Genomic DNA, 14247 nt, shown 5'->3' with positions numbered 1-14247 from the left:
CAAAAAAAAAAAAAAAAAAAAGATGAGCCACTCCACTCAAGGCAAGGCAATGGAACAACATGAACAACATACTTAGGGAGTGCCTTCTTTTTAGCCAGGCTGGACCATGGAGGGAGAGGAAGGAGATCCATGTGTCACATTCTAAGAACTCACAGTGTGGTAAAAGGCAAAATGAAGCCAGGCATATAGTTTGTAGGCCTGTTTATGCCCCTCTCCCCTTTCTGTTAATGTTTGCCAATATGCTAGCTGATATGGGGCTTCACCCCCCAAATCATTGAGTTCTTGGGCAGAAAGATGTATTTTGATGAGGGGCTCTTGAAAATCCAATGGTGATCAATAAGAAAAAACCCCAAGTGATCATCTAATAGACTAGAGAATTAAACTTTGCATGAGGTTTGGTCGAACGCCATTCTAGATGTTACTAGGAAGGTGTTTTTGGTTTGTTTGTTTCTTTCTTTCTTTTGAGACAGGGTCTTGTTCTGTTGCCCAGGGGTGGGGTGCAGTGGCGCCATCACAGTTCACTGCAGTCTTGGCCTCCTGGGCCTCAAGCCATTCTTTGGCCTCAGCCTCCCTAGTAGCTGGGACCACAGGTACGCACCATTACGTCTGGTTAATTTTTTGTATTTTTGGTATAGAGACGGGGTGTCGCCATGTTTCCCAGGCTGGTCTCGAACTCCGGAGCTCAAGTGATCCGCCTGCCTCGGCTTTTCAAAGTGCTGAGACTACAGGTATGAGTCTGAAGGTATTTTTTACATGTGATTAACGTTTAAATCAGTAGACTCCAGGTAAAGAAGATCACCCTTCATAATGTGCCTCATTAAATCAGCTGAAGCCTTTAAGAGCAAAGACTGGAGTTTCTGAAGAAGAAGGAATTCTCCTAAAAACTTTGCTATAGGCCGGGCGCGGTGGCTTATGCCTGTAATCCCAGCATTTTGGGAGGCCGAGGCGGGCAGATCATCTGAGGTCAGGAGTTCCAGACCAGCCTGGCCAACATGGTGAAACCCCGTCTCTACTAAAAATACAAAAATTAGCCGGGCATGGTGGCACATGCCTGTAATCCTAGCTACTTGGGAGGCTGAGACAGAAGAATCGCTTGAACCTGGGAGGCGGAGGTTACAGTGAGCCAAGATCGAGCCACTGCACTCCAGCCTGGACAACAGAGCAAGACTCCATCTCAAACAAAAACAAACAAACAAAAAAAACTTTGGTATAGAAAACCTGCCTTCCTGAGTCTCCAGCTTACTGCCCTGCTGAATTTATTTATTTATTTAATTTTTTTGAGACGGAGTCCTGCTCTGTCGCCCAGGCTGGAGTGCAGTGGTGCCATCTGGGCTAACTGCAACCTCTGCCTCCTGGGTTCCAGAGATTCTCCAGCCTCAGCCTCCTGAGTAGCTCGACTACAGGTGTGCACCACTACGCCCGGCTAATTTTTGTATTTTTAGTAGTGACCGGGTTTTACCATGTTGGCCAGGCTGGTCTGGAACTCCTGACCTCAGGTCATCCACCCGCCTCGGTCTCCCAAAGTGTTGGGATTACAGGCATGAACCACTGCACCTGGCCTGCCCTGCTGAATTTAAACTCAAGATGGCAACCTTAACTCTTATCTGAATTTTCAACCCGTTAGTCTGCCCTACAGGTTTTGGGTTTGCTGACCCCCACAATGTGTGAACCAAGCTCTTAAAATAATCTTTCTCTACCTCTGTTTCTATCTGTCTCTGTCCTACTGGTTCTGTTTCTTTGGAGAACCTGACAGCATGCTTTAAAGTGTTACTTATACACAGGTAAGAGTGAAGAATGAGATTGTTACTATTGCTCTGAGCAAAAGCCAACCACCTTGGGACCAAAAGTGGGAGGCATGTTCCTAGGAAATGTTGGGCCTAGCCTTTGCCCTAAAAAGGCAAGCCCTGTCTGTTTTCAGCCTGAAGAGGAGAGGGGGAATCCTGGTGAGAAGCATTTGGAATTCAAGCTCAGAGAAGAAGACACGGTATTTCCGGCCGGATCACATTTCCTGCATGCCTGCACACTCCTACTCACCTTTCAAGGCACAGTTCTAATGCCTTTCCCCCCCTGCCAGGTGCTACTCTGCCTTCCTTCTAGTCATTTCTCTGGGTTACCAAAGGTCTTGCATATTTCTCTATTAAAGCATTGATTAAAGGCCATCTCGGCTCACTGCAACCTCCGTTTCCCGGGTTCAAGCGATTCTCCTGCCTCAGCCTCCGGAGTAGCTGGGACTACGGGTGCGCGCCACCGCACTCGGCTAATTTTTGTATTTTTTGGTAGAGACCAGGTTTCACCATGTTGGCCAGGCTAGTCTCAAACTCCTGACCTCAAGTGATTGGCCCGCCTCAGCCTCCAAAGCACTGGAATTACAGGCGTGAACCACTGCTTTGGCCAAGCTGCCTTCTCAAAGGTGTAAAGGGTAGCAGTATATACCACCCCAAAATATGCCACTCCGGCCTAAGGATTATTTTGCGCTAAAGGCAATTGGGAAGAAGCTTATTAAAATAAAGCTCCATAGCCTCCCCCTATCTGCCTAAAAGCAGGTTATACATTTACAAAGTCGTTCCTCCTCCTTTCTCTACCAGGAAGGACAAAGGTTGATAACCTAAGACAACTTTATATCCTTAACAGCTTGGAGACCGGACCAGAGGGGACCAGAGGAGTATATTTAACAAGCTTCAGGAACTTGCCTTTATCTACCATTAATTTCCCATATATTTGCTTCCCCACAATTTGCTGTCCCTGGAGACCCGAGGTCCTTTCTTTTTGCTTTTTTTTGGGACAGAGTCCCTCTCTGTCGCGCAGGCTGGAGTGCAGTGGCGCGATCTCGGCTCACTGCAACCTCTGCCTCCGAGTTCAAGCGATTCTCCTGCCTCAGCCTCCTGAGTAGCTGGGATTACAGGCGCGCGCCACCACGCCCGGCTTATTTTTGTGTTTTTAGTAGAGACGAGGGTTTCACCACATGTTGGTCAGCCTGGTCTCGAACTCCTGACCTCAGGTGATCCGCCCACCTCGGCCTCCCAAAGTGCTGGGATTACAGGTGTGAGCCACCGCGCCCGGCCTTTAAGGTCCTTTTCCTTTGTGTTGTCACTTCTCCAAAAACGTATTGTTCTTTGTTCACGATGCTGTATAAAACGGAGTTCTCAGCCACACCTTTGGAATTACTCATTCCCTGAGTATGTCCCATGTATATATGAAATGCACATGTTAATACACTTCTGTTTGTTTTTCTCTTCATTCTGTCTGTTGTTACAGGAGTCCCAGCTGAGAACTCAAACTGGTAGAGGGAAGATTATTTTTCCTTCTCTATAGGTGGTTGGAGGTAACGAGGGGAAAGGAGTTGAAAGAAAGGTGACATTTCAGCTAGCGATGGGACCGCACGTACGAGGCCTAGAGGACTGAAAGTTGTTGATGGGATCTGTCAGAAGAAAACAGGGGCGTGTAGAGGGGAGAAGTGGGAGGGGCGGGTCGGCTCCCGAGCTGCGACGGAGCTGCGCGTGCGTCGAGGCCGGGGCCGTGGGGGCGGGGTGGGCCCGCGGCGCGCTCGGCCTGGGGCGCGCTCACCGGATCGCCGGCGAGCTGTGGCTACCACCCGTCATCTCTTTTCAGCTAATCTGCTTCGCGCTACTTTTTGAGGTGGGCACCTGGGATGGGGGCAAGGAATCAGGAAGTGGCGTCTCCTCGGAAGGGGCAGCCTGATGTCTTTAACCACTGAACTGTGGTTTCCGACCGGATGCGCTTTGGGTTCAGGGCTAAGATACGCGTAGGCGGTGCAGACAGTTCAATTCGTGGGCGGCTTTTTCTCTCCCCTGCGCGGTTTTGCAGAACTGAGGGTTCACGTTTGCCACGCAGTCTCTAAATATAAGGAGAACGTGCTTTATTTAACGAATCTGTATTCAGCTGCCAAATAACAAGCTAATCACCCTTCTTCCCCATACTCGACTTCGCCTCCTCCCGTTCCTCGCCGGATTTCTGCGTCGGAATTGGATTGGGTCACACACAAAGGAAGAGGCCAGGAACTCGTTCACCGCTTTGCACATTAGTTCACGGCATAATGGTAACACAGTCTTCACTAATGGAAGCAACCTTGTTACTGTGAGCCCGGATAGCTCAGTCGGTAGAGCATCAGACTTTTAATCTGAGGGTCCAGGGTTCAAGTCCCTGTTCGGGCGGCGTTAGTTTTTCATTCATTAAAAGAATGAGAACCAATTTTAGGATCTTTTGTTTGTTAACCCACTGCAAAATTAGGGAATAAAGTCATGGATTGTGTAAACTGCGACCCCAATCACTTCTCGGAGGGTAAGCCTGGGCCCTCTATGGGGATAGGCCTTTGTGCAGAGGTATACGGGAAACTTCTAATCCATCGCTTTGGGGGCTGAAATAGGCAGATTATTCTGTAGTCACCTGCCGGGCTGCTGTATCCCAACAGCGGATATATCAAAGGACCAGGACCCCCCAGTGACAGCCCCTCTTCGCTCCCCTGTGACGGCTCCTGCTGACCCTCCCTCTTGGGTTCTCTCCTATTGGGTGCCTGAGGAATATGGCTGGGATCCTATACCTTCCCAGCTCTCCTTACTACCTGAGGAAAGAGTTTTCTGTACTATAAAAAGGAAGTGATGATCATCTAGAAACTGAAGCCCCAAACTGAGCCGTTCCCCTTGTTAAACCAGGTCAAATCCACCCCTGACTCCCCTCTCAAAAGTGTGATCTGAACACAGGAAGAAGTTGAGGTGGAGACAGCAGCTTCCGTTGGTAGGAGAAAGAGGGTGTGTAAGAGAGAGCGTATTCAAGGGACTGAAATGGGAAAAATGAAATGTTAGTGCTCCCCTACTACAAATTAAAAAGGGAAACAGGCAATCTTAGCACTTTGGGAGACCGAGGTGGGCGAATCACAACGTCAGGAGTTCGAGACCAGCTTGGCCAACATGGTGAAGCTCCGTCTCTAGTAAAAATACAAAAAAATTAGCTGGGCGTGGTGGCCGGCGCCTGTAATCCCAGCTACTCGGGAGGCTGAGGAAGGAGAATCGCTTGAACCCGGGAGGCGGAGGTTGCAGTGAGCCGAAATGGCGCCACTGCATTCCAGCTCGGGCGACAGTGCGAGACTCTGTCTCAAAGAAAAAAAAGAAAAAAAAAGGTGGGGTGTGGGGGAAACATCCGGCTCCTGCAGAGGTTTTTAGAATGTAAGGTCATCAAGGTGAGCTAATTTTCCCTGTGAGGTGAAGGGACCAGTTGCATCCCTTGCTTGGCTAATGATGGAACCTTCCTGACTTCAGCCAGGCAACAGAAGAAAGTCGGTCTTGATCTCCTCATTGACAGGATGGGGATGTGGGCTGAACGTATAAGAGGCTGCCCTCTTAGCTGGTGGACTGTGGTGCCCAGTGCGTCCTGATTAGTGGGGAAAGGCCAGGATGGCGACAGCACCCAATCGTGAGGCAGGGCCTTCACCCTGCCCACAGGAATGCTCTACCGTGGTCCACACAGATCCCAATATTACCTCCTGCTCTCTAAAGCTCAGCTTCCCCAGGAGAAAGAATAATAGCTTCCGTCTCATAAGCTTGTGATAATTAAATGGGAGACCAATGCATGTACTGTGCTTTATAGCCTAAAAGCAAGCATTCAAAACACGGTAGCCATTATTATAATTATTGTTTTTATTTTATTTTCCTGTGAAAACCAGAAAACCTGCTAAACAAATTCTGAAAGAGCTGTAACACTGTTACCATAATTCTTAAAGGGCTTTCAGTCTAAGGATGAAACAACAGATACATACTGTAATAGGAGAGGAACCATTACAAAGAAATATGTGCCCAATATGCCCACATTCAGATGACTTGAGTTGATTGGTATGTGCTGGAGGGACAGCGATCCTCGCTGCTCCTAGGAAGAGTGGGCTGGGTGGGCAAGGCGAGCTTCTTTATTGAGGAAGGTAAATCACAGGGGTCAGAAGGCATTCCAGGGAGAGAAACAGGTAAGTTTCTCGAATTTTTCTCCTTCTTCCTGAAGGAGTCCCTTCGAAAGCGATCAATTCCACTTTTGGCGATCTCGAAAAGGGGAATCTCTTTACTCCAACCAGTTTCTGAATGAGCAAGAACAGACCAGGCTGGAGCGAGAGGACAAGGGTGGAGAGTTCTGGGTTCCCCCAGTCTTTCCTCCTTTCCCTCCTCCAGTTCATTCCCTCTCCAGCCATGGTGTTCAGCCTTTGATGCTTTGGAGCCTCCCAAATAGTTCTGGGTGATTGGTGGCACATTTGTTATTCATTTAAAATTTTGTATATTATCATATCAATTAAAGGCAGGCGTGGGGGAGGACGGAATTGAATGCAATGCTGTAGATCCCTGCTGGACACACAGTAGGTTCTTAGAAAGCGGCGGTTCTTACTCTTATTAGGGCCCTGGGAAGAGAGAAAGCATTAGGAAGACAACACAATGTGGCCTGGGAAAAGGCAGAACGCGAAAGTTTCCTCACATGAAAGGAATTAATTTTCTCACTGATTGCTCTTAAAACCTCAGGGCTAAAAATAATAGTTTGGAAGGTGAAATGAAGAACTAAAAGCCTGGAAGTGGGAGGAAACAGGATTATTATTATTATTATTCTTTTTTTTTTGAGACAGAGTTTCGCTCTCGTCGCCCAGGTTGGAGTGCAATGGCGCCATCTCGGCTCACTGCAACCTCCGCCTCCCAGGTTCAAGCGATGCTGCCGCCTCAGCCTCCTGAGTAGCTGGGATTACAGGGGCGCGCCACCACGCCCGGCTAATTTTTTTTTGTATTTTTAGTAGAGACGGGGTTTCACCGTGTTGGCCAGGCTGGTCTCGAACTCCCGAGCTCCGGTAATCCACCTGCCTCGGCCTCCCAAAGCGCTGGCATTACAGACTTGAGCCACCACGCCCAGTTTCTTTTTTTTTTTTTCTTTTAAATTTCCTTGACAGGGCGGGATCTTCTCATGTCTTTGCCGAAATAGCTCAGTTGGGAGAGCGTTAGACTGAAGATCTAAAGGTCCCTGGTTCGATCCCGGGTTTCGGCAGAGCTTTTGTTGGCTCAACCCCTTTGAATAAACAGGGCTATAATCCATTTCTTAGCCTCTCTGGAGGCTCGCCTCCCTCCCCAGTCCCCTTGCACGTTTGCACCTACGCCATACACACCCAGAGTCGGCTGTTCTCCTTGTCTCTTAAGCGGGCACAAACTAATGAGACGAAGTATTTAGTAAGGTATTATAAGGATGCAAAGAATAAACTTCTCGAGAAATCAGAAGTCAAAGTCATTATGAGGATGCATGATGAACTTAAGCCTCTCAAAGGAATCAGAAGTCGTAGAATGATTTCTTCCCAGTTCCGTAATCACCCTATTTATACTATTGGATGTTAAATGGCAATATGTGGAACAAGATTTTTTACTGAGGTAGTCAACACGCCTGTTCCACAGGCGGAAGGTCTTGGGTTTGATCACCAGTGTAGTCAGCTCTCTGGGGCTGCACGTTTTCTCATCGACGACAGACATGAGGACAGTGTTCAAAAGCATTAGTCTTTACCGCAAGAGACACAAGTCAGGGGCCCACCAGAGCATTAAGAATCTGGTGAAGGACTGCGTCCAGTTGGAGATGTAGGCATCTTGCGTCTTCACGTGTCTTCATCTGAAATATTTCTTGAATCTCAGTTTCCTCATCGCACTTTTAATAAAAAGTGCCTGAAAACGTTCCTCGGTGCCAAAAGCTGCACAATTCTTGCCAAGAATATTACTATTGTGACTCCGACGATGTGTTTATTGATCTGTTTTGAGTATAAAATAAATACAATTTAAAAGAAAAAATATCCTAAGACAAAGCAACGTATAAAGGTTGGAAAAGAAAAGCCTGCGGTTGGAAGAGAAAGTTTCTTGGCATTTGCCACACGTTTCACTTTTTCCGGCAAAAACCCACTAGCAAGTTTTGGTTTCCCTCAGGGAGGGGGCAACCCAAGCAGGTTTCACATAACGTTCCTTTCGCGCAGCCTCGCCCAAATCCATTTGTATTGGAAACTAAAACATCATCCGCCCGAACAGGGACTTGAACCCTGGACCCTCAGATTAAAAGTCTGATGCTCTACCGACTGAGCTATCCGGGCCCTTGAAAAAAACGCGTTTGCCTAGTCTATCCACAGGAAAGTAGGCCACGTGGCCGCATTCTTTCCCTCCGCGATTACAATTCTGAGTCTTTTTGCTGATTTCTTGAGAGGTGAACCGGCAAAATTGATATTGAGCAGGCGTTCTCAAATGAAATCGAGTCTTCATTTCTCTTTTTCTCCCGTCATAGACGATAAAGACCCAAAAAGTAACCGCCTTCCTGACCTGCCCCGCGCCCTAAAGAGAATTTCCCAGGAGGAATCCTCCCAGATTTAAGACATTTGACCGGGCCTCCGGGTAAACAGCGGGATTTCTAATTCCAGTTTTGGTCTTTGAGGAGTCAGTCCTAGAGCTTCTTGTGGGAGAAGCAGTGATGAAAAATTAGGTTTCCAATAATCGATTAGACATTTACTGAGTGCATACCGCACTCTCGGAACTAAGCAAGTTCGACCTGTTTCTTCATAACTTCTTTGCCATCTCATTTCTTAAAGCACTGGATCCCTTGAAAGAGAATTCAGCTGGGCACGGTGGCTCACGCCTGTAATCCCAGCACTTTGGGAGGCCGAGGCGGGCGGATCATGAGGTCAGGAGCTCAAGACTGTCCTGGCTAACACGGTGAAAACCCGTCTCTACTAAAAAATGAAAAAAAAAACAAAAAAAAATTAGCCTGGCATGGTGGCGGGCGCCTGTAGTCCCAGCTACTCGGGAGGCTGAGGCAGGAGAATGACGTGAACCCGGGAGGCGGAGCTTGCAGTGAGCGGAGATCGAGCCACTGCACTCCAGCCTGGGCGACAGAGCGAGACTCCGTCTCAAAAAGAAATGAAAGGATTTAGGTATATGAACTTATATAAACATATATCCTTTAATAATACATATAATTATATATAAATGTTGTTGGCATATACATGGAGGGTCTAAAACGATAGAAAACAACCTGATAAAATGGCTACATTTTGAGGAATGGCAATGAAGCCTGTGAGAGGACGTTTTCATTATTTTGTTTTTCTTTTCTCCTTCCTTCCTTTCCCTCTTTCTTTCTTAATTTCCTTCCTTCCTTCCTTCCTTCCTTCCTTCCTTCCTTCCTTCCTTCTTCCTTCCTTCCTTCCTTCCTTCCTTCCTTCCTTCCTTCCTTCCTTCCTTTCTTTTCTTTTCTTTTCTTTTCTTTCTTTTGTCGCCCAGGCTGAAGTGCAATGGTGCGACCTCGGCTTACTGCAACCGCCTCCTCTCGTGTTCAAAGCGATTCTCCCGCCTCAGCCTCCCGAGTAGCTGGGACTACAGGCTCCCGCCACCATGCCTGGCTAATTTTTGTATTTTTAGTAGACACGGGGTTGGTGTCTACATGTTGGCCAGGCTGGTCTGGAACTCTTGACTTCACATGATCCGCCTGCCTCGGCTTCCCAAAGTGCTGGGAAAAATATGATTTGTTATTAATAAAATATTCCATGCTTCTGGGATGGCAGAGGTGGCACCTTAGATCAAAGCTTCCTTTGAAATTTTTCTACAAAGAGCCGGAAGAGAAGGGTTAAATCACACACTTCCTCCTCTGCGGGACTCCCTCCATGCCTCATTGTTTTGGATGGGAGTTGTTGGTATTGAAAAATCACAACTTTGACAGGTACAGTTTTCACAAATGAAGATGTGAATACCTAGGCATCTGATGGCAAGTCTCGGCTCAAGGAAGAAAACTAAAACCAGACCCCTTGGAAAGGAGGTGCCTGTGCCTCGTGAGGTCAGTCCCACGGGGTTACGAGCCTTTGGCCTGTTTCTTTCCAAACCTCTGAACCTCCACTTCTTTTCTTTTTTTTTTCTTTTTTCTTTCTTTTTCTTTTTTTTGAGACAGAGTCTCGCTCTGTCGCCCAGGCTGGAGTGCAGTGGCGCAATCTCAGCTCACTGCAACCTCCGCCTCCTGAGGTCAAGCTATTCTCCTTCCTCGGCCTCTTTAGTAGCCAGGATTAAAGGCGCATGCCACCATGCCCGGCTAATTTTTGTATTTTTAGTAGAGACGGGGTTTCACCATGCTAGCCAGGCTGGTCTGGAACTCCTGACCTCGTGATCCACCTCGGTCTCCCAAAGTGCTGGGATTATAGGCGTGAGCTACCGCGCCCGGTGAACCTCTACTTCTTACAAAAGTGCCAGGTACACTGAGTAACTGAGTACTGTAACTGAGTAACACTGGTTACTGAGTACAGCTTTGAATGAATAAGAGCATGAAGATGCGTTTCCTGTTTTAGGACAGACCAGCTTGATAGGCACCAAACACAGACCAAAAGTCTCAAATTCTTAACTGTATCAAGTGTTAACTGTGTGGTAATGGACTGCTTAACACAGGGAAGTAGGCCAGGCGCGGTGGCTCACATCCGTAATCCCAACACTTTGAGAGGCTGAGGCAAGCGAATCGCTTGAGGCCACGAGTTCGAGAGAAGCCTGACCAAAATGGCGAAATCCCACCTCTATAAAAAATACAAAAATTAGCTGAACGTGGTGGCACGTGCCGGTAATCCTAGCTACTCGGAAGGCTGGAACAAGAGAATCGCTTGAACCTGGGAGGCAGAGGTTGCAGTGAGCTGAAGGGTGCAACGAGTAGAGATGGCGCCACTGCACTTCAGCCTGGGCGGCAGAGCAAGACTCTGTCAAAACGAACAAACAAACAACAACATAGGGAACTGTTAGTATTTCATTTAGCACTCCACAGTGGTTTGTTTGTTTGTTTGTTTGTTTTTGGAAGGTTCTGGCTGATCTTTACAGACAGGGTTCAGGAGTTGCCCCAGAGATCCCTGCTTGATCCTTTCCAGACAGGGTTAGGAACTGGGCTCTGAGCCTGTCTCTGTTGCTGTGCCCACTACAACCTACCTTAAACACCTGTTTAACGAATCTGTTTTCCTCCTAGAATGTTTCTGCTGTGAGGACAGAACTCTCTGTATATCTGTAATCCCTGAGTCAGTGCCTCACTGAAAGCTCTCAAAAACTGTCCTTGAATGAAAGAATGGAGAATTGAATGAGGGTGATTGGTCAGGAAAGGCTTTTAGAGGAGGAGGAGGGTCAGAATTCGTCCTTGGAAGTTTTTGTTTGGTAGAGAGAGAGGAAGAACATTTCTGTCAAGGACGATGATTTTCATAATCAAATGGAATAAGTTTGTCCTGAAAAAAGCCATTCTGTTGGGCTGCCTTGTTTTATTTTCTCTGCAGTACATTTCGCTCTCTCTCAAATTCTCCAATTTGTCCAGTTGTTTTTATTTATTTTTAATTAAAAAAAGTTTTTAAAAATAGAGACAGTGTCTCACGTTCTTGCCCAAGCTGGTCTCAAACCCCTGGCCTCAAGCAATCCTCCTGCCTTGGCCTCCCAAAGCGCTGGGATTGCAGGCGTGAGCCACCGCACGAAGCCTGTCTGCTTTTTTTTTTTTTTGGAGACGAAGTCTCTCTCTGTTGCCCAGGCTGGAGTGCAGTGGCACCATCTCGGCTTACTGCAACCTGCGCCTCCCAGGTTCAAGCGATCCTCCTGCCTCAGCCCTCCTAGTAGCTGGGATTACAGATACGCGCCACCGTGCCCGGCTAATTTTTGTATTTTTAGAAGAGACGGAGAGTTTCGCCATGTTGGCCAGGCTTGTCTCAAACTCCTGACCTCAGGTGATCTACCCGCCTCGTCCTCCCGAAGTGCTGGGATTACAGGCGTCAGCCACTGTGCCCGGCTGTGTGCTTGTTTTTAAACCATGTTTTTCTTCTGTCACTTTGTCATGTAAGTGACATTGGGCAGTGGTCTTGATGGTAAGGCTCTTGTATTTTTTGTTGTTTTGCTTTAAAAGAAAACAACAACAACAACAAACCTGCATCACCACAACCCCAGTGTTTAGAACAGTACTTGGCACGTAATAGGATCTCAAGAAATAAACTGTCGACTCGGAGTGAACGTTTTTGCAGCACAATGTGCCTCTTGCTCTGTGCTCCCTCACTCCCATATAGCTGAACCCAGATGTTTTCTCTCTTTTTTCAGACGTTTTCTTTCTATTTTTCAAACCATAAACTGTGAAGCTATCGCCATATTTAAGTTTTCTGGCAAAATGATATTAACTACATTTATTGTTATCTGGACGCCTAAGATTGCAAAATGGATTGCCAAGGATTAGGAAAAAAGGTATTTGCTCGGAAAAACAACTACTCTTTACCAGAAGTGGGGTTCGAACCCACGCGGATATGAATCCATTGGATCTTAAGTCCAACGCCTTAACCACTCGGCCATTCTGGTAATTGATGAAATAACACTTTATTTTAAGGCAACTCGGGTAACACTAGGCGACTAAAGTTTCGGAACAATTTAAATTACCTTTTTTCCTGATGTAAAAGAATAATATGGGGAAAAAACTTGGTGACTTTGATTATATTTCCCTAATTTCTTTTATCTCGCCACTAGAAACTGGGGCCACATAAAAGTGAAGGAGAAAAGGCTCGATAGAGGAGCGGGATTCTTAACGCCTTCAAGTGAAGGGACATAACCAGGAACTGCAATTAGCTGCAATTCACATCATTCTGGAAATTTTAAATGGTAGATAGTTTTCATTTCATCTATTTTATATCCATTCCCTCCGCCTAACTTTCCGTTTGCCCTCCTTCAAACAAAAAGCGACTCTGGTGGGACTCGAACCCACAACCTTTGAATTTCTCTAACTATCTAGAAGTCCAATGCGCTATCCATTGCGCCACAGAGCCAGACACGTGCGACCTCTCCGCGATGAACACATCAGGGGAGGCACTTTCTTTCCACGATAAGTGTGGAACCTTTGTCTCTAAAGAGAGCGTGGGTAGGAATTACACTGGAAAGTCTGTAATCCTGGTGAAAGTTTCTCTCTCTGTTCGCGATCGCTGAGCAGTAAATCCATTTCAGTCCACGTTGTTAACATGTCTTTATGCAGAATTGCTAAATCCAGAGATGGCCTTCTCGCACGCGGTTCCATAGTGTAGCGGTTATCACGTCTGCTTTACACGCAGAAGGTCCTGGGTTCGAGCCCCAGTGGAACCACGGCGTGGTCGACTCCTTTTTCTTTTCTTTCCTTTCTTTAAAATGTTTAGTATTAACATTTTGCGAGCCCAGTGGTGGGTTTTGCTTCAGGAAGCTGGAGACGCAGACATTTTGACAATGTTTCTGCGCCGTCGTGCTCCTCTGAATACTGAAAAATGAGGAATCCTTTTGAAAGTTTTTCTCTGTGCACAATCGCCGGACGTCAAATCTACATAATCATTCCCCAGTGCTAAAATGTCTTTTTGAACAACTATTGAATCCTGGGGGACTCTCCTGGTTCCGTGGGGTTCCATAGTGTAGTGGTTATCACGTCTGCTTTACACGCAGAAGGTCCTGGGTTCGAGCCCCAGTGGGACCACGGGGTGTAACCTTGTGTTTTGTGAGCCAGGTGTTGGGTTTTGCACCAGGAAGCTGGCGACGAACCCGTGTCTCAGGATTCTACGGCTTGTTCCCCCCTGCTGCATCATCAGCCCGGTTTCTCTTAGCGCTCGGCGCTGAGTCGGCCTCCTCGGCTGCCCCCGTGTGGCGCCTCTCTGCAGGTGCAGGCGGCCTCGCTCCACGGAGGCTTCGCGCGCCCCTGCGCCTGCGCCTGCGCCTGTCCACTGCCTGGCCAGCCTGCTGCTGGGTTCCCGGGTGTTGCCCCTTGGCTCACCTACCTTCTTCTAAACCTTGCTTGGGCCATCTCTAAAAATTGCCACCACTAAGTCGAAGGACATCACGAAGGCCGCCTCTTCTTTGCTGATTAACTCCAAGTTCACTGCCCTCATGCTTAATTTATTTCAATTAAAAATGCTTTTTGAGGCCAGGCGCGCTGCCTCATGCCTATAATCCCAGCACTTTGGGAGGCCGAGGCGGGCGGATCACGAGGTCAGGAGATCGTGTCCATCCTGGCTAACACGGTGAAACCCCGTCTCTACTAAAAATACAAAAAAAATTAGCCGGGCATGGTGGCGGGCGCCTGTAGTCCCAGCTACTCTACTCGGGAGGTTGAGGCAGGAGAATGGCGTGAACCTGGGAGGCGGAGCTTGCAGTGAGCCGAGATCACGCCACTGCCCTCCAGCCTGGGAGACAGCCGTCTCAAAAAACAAACAAACAAACAAACAAAAAAGCTTTTTGAAAAATTAATTTCATGCACAGAATTCAG

At 47.6% G+C, this 14247-nt stretch overlaps 8 non-coding genes across 8 annotated transcripts; 4 read left to right on the top strand and 4 right to left on the bottom strand.

The window, feature by feature from the left end:
- Positions 1-4099: 4099 nt before the first annotated feature.
- TRNAK-UUU (transfer RNA lysine (anticodon UUU)) lies at positions 4100-4172 on the top strand. The gene has a single exon. It is a non-coding gene; the product is annotated as a tRNA-Lys (tRNA).
- A 1484-nt stretch (positions 4173-5656) lies between these two features.
- LOC116470029 (U7 small nuclear RNA) lies at positions 5657-5716 on the bottom strand. The gene has a single exon (XR_004248464.1). It is a non-coding gene; the product is annotated as a U7 small nuclear RNA (small nuclear RNA).
- A 1231-nt stretch (positions 5717-6947) lies between these two features.
- TRNAF-GAA (transfer RNA phenylalanine (anticodon GAA)) lies at positions 6948-7020 on the top strand. Its single transcript has one exon. It is a non-coding gene; the product is annotated as a tRNA-Phe (tRNA).
- A 1002-nt stretch (positions 7021-8022) lies between these two features.
- TRNAK-UUU (transfer RNA lysine (anticodon UUU)) lies at positions 8023-8095 on the bottom strand. The gene has a single exon. It is a non-coding gene; the product is annotated as a tRNA-Lys (tRNA).
- Positions 8096-12249: 4154 nt separating this feature from the next.
- TRNAL-UAA (transfer RNA leucine (anticodon UAA)) lies at positions 12250-12332 on the bottom strand. The gene has a single exon. It is a non-coding gene; the product is annotated as a tRNA-Leu (tRNA).
- A 375-nt stretch (positions 12333-12707) lies between these two features.
- TRNAR-UCU (transfer RNA arginine (anticodon UCU)) lies at positions 12708-12793 on the bottom strand. Its single transcript is given in 2 exon segments — positions 12708-12743; positions 12757-12793. It is a non-coding gene; the product is annotated as a tRNA-Arg (tRNA).
- Positions 12794-13030: 237 nt separating this feature from the next.
- Positions 13031-13103, top strand: TRNAV-UAC (transfer RNA valine (anticodon UAC)). Its single transcript has one exon. It is a non-coding gene; the product is annotated as a tRNA-Val (tRNA).
- Positions 13104-13388: 285 nt separating this feature from the next.
- Positions 13389-13461, top strand: TRNAV-UAC (transfer RNA valine (anticodon UAC)). The gene has a single exon. It is a non-coding gene; the product is annotated as a tRNA-Val (tRNA).
- The last annotated feature ends 786 nt before the right edge of the window (positions 13462-14247 follow it).

Source organism: Hylobates moloch, unplaced genomic scaffold (genome assembly GCF_009828535.3).
Source record: "Hylobates moloch isolate HMO894 unplaced genomic scaffold, HMol_V3 SCAFFOLD_5, whole genome shotgun sequence".
NCBI lineage: Eukaryota > Metazoa > Chordata > Mammalia > Primates > Hylobatidae > Hylobates > Hylobates moloch.
Note: the sequence above shows the minus strand (reverse complement) of the source record. Positions and strands in the feature narration are given on the sequence as shown.